The sequence below is a fragment of the Adelges cooleyi genome, unplaced genomic scaffold (genome assembly GCF_023614345.1).
Source record: "Adelges cooleyi isolate 19-005CV unplaced genomic scaffold, UGA_ACOO_1.1 ACOO_flye_CR_arks_rails_tigmint_CR_PRNA_31, whole genome shotgun sequence".
Classification (NCBI taxonomy): Eukaryota; Metazoa; Arthropoda; class Insecta; order Hemiptera; family Adelgidae; genus Adelges; species Adelges cooleyi.
Window position 1 is genome coordinate 1,234,142 of NW_026095981.1, and position 5,547 is coordinate 1,239,688.

The window sequence follows — 5,547 nt, forward strand, 5'->3', positions numbered from 1 at the left end:
ACTGGACGTTAGCTTGTCATCGACCAAACTAAAAAATGTTGGTCATGTTTACAAAAAATAATAACGTACAGACCTTAAATTGATTCAAGAACAACTCCATGTTGACAATAATTTAATCTCGTCGAATGTTATGTACGACAAACTGAATATAATTTTCGACATTTCGTTAATATTTGTTGTGTCTATCAACGAATCTTTGTTGTCAAACAATCAGTTGTATTTTTTGTAGCATATTTTCATCAATCGTTGATAGCTCTGAAAAATCAATAACCCTATTAAAAAATGTTAAAAATACAAACAATCACTTCACTTACAACTATTACGCTTACAACATTTTCTTTTAATTGAAGCTAACGAGACGATCTTAATGAAACAAAAAAAAATTGCTTCATGGCTCTGAAAGATCATAGTCATAAACGCTAAAGATCAAAACCCATACAAAAACTACAACACATTAAACATTTATAATTTAAATATTAAAATTTACAAAATATGTTGTAATTAGTCTAAATTATTTTAGATTGTATGCATAATTTTGCTTATAACTTAAAGTTTACAGTAAATATAATACTTTATAATAATTATATAATTATTTTATTAATTTACAGCTCAAATAATTAATTCATTAGTTATGTATACAATTTGTTTGTAATCATATAAAATACATTAAAACATAATAATCGTGGAGTTTACAAAATTATATATAATTTAGCACGTATAAATATAGACAGGTATGCTATTAATTTATAGTTATCATTTTGACAAACAATTAAGACTTTTATACTAAACTTAAAAATATTTTTACAATTTGTAGTTAATGTACAAAACAATATAGGAAAAGATGACCAATGCCGAAAAAATAAAACCATTTTTTTACTTTACAGTATTTTTTTTTTATCCAAATACAATTTAAAAACTGATCCGAGAAATGCAATCGTCGTTATAGTCTGCAATTGGCTTTGATAAATGTCTATAATATTAATATGCCTATACCTAAGTATACAATAGAGATAAATAAAATTGTAAACTATCGACGAACTACAGGCAGTGCTATCAATTCGGTGTTTTCATGCACAAAGGCCCTTTGGGACAAATTACGCCGCATGTGTATGGTGCTAGGCGTTGTCAAATTGTCAATGCATAGCGTCTGGCAGGGCAAAAGAATCGACGACAACTCGTGTGATAATACAGTTACCAATTAATTTCCAGTGAAATATAATTGGACTGAAATAAAAATTACAACAGACGTAGTGCCGTCGATTCATTCGTCCTACCAGAAGGAACCAGACATCTTGGCGGGAGGTACGTTTTGGTGTTGTTCTATTCTAAACGTTCCGTATACAATAAGTTGTACTTTAGTCATTTATACACTGGACAAGCCGAATTGATAAATATCAGTTTAGTACTTACATAGTATTTAGTTGTTTATTTTTTTGTTATTCTTGTCAGATTGGCCGGAATACTTATTATTGTCAATTAGAAGCTGATAAAAGCCCACCGAAAAAACAAAAAAACAAATACAATATATTAAAAACATAATTTTATATTACATTTTGTTGTGGTCGAAACGTACCTTCCGCCAAAACCGCCACAACGAAATGTCCAGTTCTGTCAGGATACGGCGAGAAACGTTTCCAGAACAATGTATTTGGGCTGAAATAAAAATTACGACAAATCAGTTTAACAACAAGGTGATGCATATTATATTATTGAAATATTATCATAAGCCAGCTTATAATCTTAAGTGTGTTAACTACACGGAAAGTAATACTAATACATAATTTATAAAAAAACAGTATAATATGGTTAGGCAATAAATAATATATAAGACAGTACAATAAACTATGTATCATGGTACCTATGGCCTTGAGAACCAATTAGATTATTTTGAATTTCATGTAATATCATATATATTCACACCTTTTCTTCTGTAGTTGCTGAGTTTTTAGCAGTATTCGCATTAGTGGATTATCGTTGACTGTAAAAAAATATCAAAGAAAACATTAGAATTAACACACACGGCTGTCAATAACTATTTTGATTAAATCTTCAAGTCGTCATTAATTGGATCTTATAGTCATATTTGTCTACCTCATATATTTCAAATTATATCATGTCAACAGATAAATATAACTTTAAGGCCAATCATATTTAACAATTTTGTCCGTTTCGTCAAAAGTAGGCCTTCAATGGAGATCCATAGTGAAAATGTTCATGTTGCAGGCGATAAATATTACCACATTGTTCAATATTTCTTTACAATATATTTATATATAATGGTAGTTATATTTACCAACAGCGACAATATAAATGTATAGACCTCAAGTTGATTCAAGAACAGCTCCATGTTGTCATTCATTCGATCTCGTAATTAACATTTTGTTAATATTTGTTGTGTCAATCTACGAATCTGTGTTGTCAAACAATCAGTAATACTCTTTGTAGCATTATGTGCATCATCGTTGATTGCTCTGAAAGATAAAATACAATATTAGTATAAATATAACTGTCAAGTGATACAAAACAAATAAAAACGATCACTTACAGCACGGCTTACAATTTGACCAACCAGATATTCTTAACGAAAGAGCTATACATTTAATATTAATATATACAAACAAAAGTTTTAATTAGTTTAACTAAATATATAGGTTTTATAACAAATTAAAATGTTGTATGTAACATACAAATTACACTGAAAATAGAATTCATTACAATTACAAAACTATATGTATCTATTTACAGCACAAGTAATTCAATAACAATAATATGAATTTAATTAGCATCAGTTGGCTTATAGAGATGCCCCCCTGACATGATATGTCACACGTGTTCAATGTTTTAATATATTAAATACATTTTTTAAAATTATTCTAAATTAATTGTGTCAAATATTGACACACATTTAAAATTATAATTACATACGGTTTCTAATAAAATATTAACATTAAAAAAAAAAACAGATTATCTTAGTAAAGAATGAGCTTTTTAACGGTCTGAAATATTTTTATTAGAATTTATATTCTCATTTCTCGCCGTTCTCTTACGTTGAAGTGGTACGTTGGAGGAAATTAAATCACTTTTTTAAAAAAGACCACCACCCCATTAAGGATTTTTAAATAAATGGCGTGGTAACCTTTTTGAATTAAGCGATTCAATTAATATTGTAACAGTTAATTTAACTACCACAATTGTTCAAAGTGAGTTCCCTGAAAACCAAAAACAAAATCAATAACTGAAATAAATAATGAGTAGTATTAATTTATTAATTTTAGTGTACACAAAATAATTACATATTTTTAAGCATAGTTTGACTTACAAAACTTATTTCTCGCCGTGAACGCTTCTCCTATTGGTACGTTGGAGGAAATTGAATCACTATTTTTAAAAAAAGCTACCACACCATTAAGGATTTTAAAATAAATGGTGTGGTAACCTTTTTAAATTAAGCGATTCAATTAATCTTGTTGACAGACTACCACAGTTGACTAGCGATAAACATCGCAAGTGTATCGCACGAATATCAATTCTATGATCAAGTCGCCACCATTGACTAGATCCCAAAATCTTTTGACCAAACACAAAAAAACGTCTGCTTGTTGTATTAAACATCAGCCCAATGGCGGAAGTAAATGATGCTGGGCGTGACTTGGTTTACATACATGGCAACTGGTAGGGTGATAAGAAATGACGAATGAGTTTTGCTGAAATAAAACAACGACCAATTAGTTCAAGGTATCAGTCAAATGCATAGAGTCATTTTATTACTCTACAAAAGGTAACCAAAAAAGTTAAAAAACTATTTAAAAAAGTAAAATAGTTTAGTGCAATAAAAATTATGGTGCAAATAATTATAAATAATTTAAAAAATCCTAAAAATATTCACTAAAACTATAGTTACTTAATTTGTCGAATTTTTGTGGACCATCCAGTATATTTATACAATCTTCCTTATATTAATAACCATCTCTGAATTCCCTGAAAAACCAAAGACAACAAAATAGCAGTAGAGAATATTATAAAAGACAAAAAAATCTTTTTATTTGGACCTTTAACTTTTAAATATCAACCAACCTGTCACTATTTTTTTTTTCAAATGGGTAGTATTCACAATATAATCACATAATAAGTATGATTTGGCTATAAAAACTAATTCCCCACCTTGAACGCTTGTCTAATTGGTATGTGGAGAAAATTAGACTCGTTGACATTCTTAGCTGAAGAGTTAAAACTATATTTGAGTTACCTGAAAACCAAAAACAAAATCAATAACTGAAATAAATAATGAGTAGTATTTAATTTATTAATTTTAGTGTACACAAAATAATTACATATTTTTAAGCATAGTTTGACTTACAAAACTTATTTCTCGCCGTGAACGCTTCTCCTATTGGTACGTTGGAGGAAATTGAATCACTATTTTTAAAAAAGCTACCACACCATTAAGGATTTTTAAATAAATGGTGTGGTAACCTTTTTAAATTAAGCGATTCAATTAATCTTGTTGACAGACTACCACAGTTGACTAGCGATCAACATCGCAAGTGTATCGCACGAATATCAATTCTATGATCAAGTCGCCACCATTGACTAGATCCCAAAATTAGTTTTGAGACATTAATTTTTACTCAAAACTAAAATCGGTCGAGTCAACAGTAGCAGTGTAGTAGTGTCGAGTGCCAATTATCTTATTAACAAACAAACGATTGGTATGGAAAAATTTTACAGATAGTCTTTAAATTATTTTTTGGCAGTTTATTGAAATGGTTTTAACAAACGTATATTGATGTATTTTTATTATAACGTTTTTGAAAACTGATCCGAGAAATGCAATCGTCGTTATAGTCTGCAATTGGCTTTGATAAATGTATATAATATTAATATGCCTATACCTAAGTATACAATAGAGATAAATAAAATTGTAAACTATCGATGAACTACAGGCAGTGCTATCATTCGGTGTTTTCATGCACAAAGGCCCTTTGGGACAAATTACGCCTCATGTGTATGGTGCTAGGCGTTGTCAAATTGTCAATGCATAGCGTCTGGCAGGGCAAAAGAATCGACGACAACTCGTGTGATAATACAGTTACCAATTAATTTCCAGTGAAATATAATTGGACTGAAATAAAAATTTCAACAGACGGGGTGTAGTCGATTCATTCGTCCTACCAGAAGAAACCAGATATCTTGGCAAGGCTGTTTCGGCGGGAGGTACGTTTCGGTGTTGTTCCATGCTAAACGTTCCGTATACAATAAGTTGTACTTTAGTCATTTATACACTGGACAAGCCGAATTGATAAATATCAGTTTAGTACTTACATAGTATTTAGTTGTTTTTTTTTTTGTTATTCTTATCAGATTGGCCGGAATACTTATTATTGTCAATTAGAAGCTGATAAAAGCCCACCGAAAAAACAAAAAAACAAATACAATATATTAAAAACATAATTTTATATTACATTTTGTTGTGGTCGAAACGTACCTTCCGCCAAAACCGCCACAACGAAATGTCCAGTTCTGTCTGGATACGGCGAGAAACGTTTC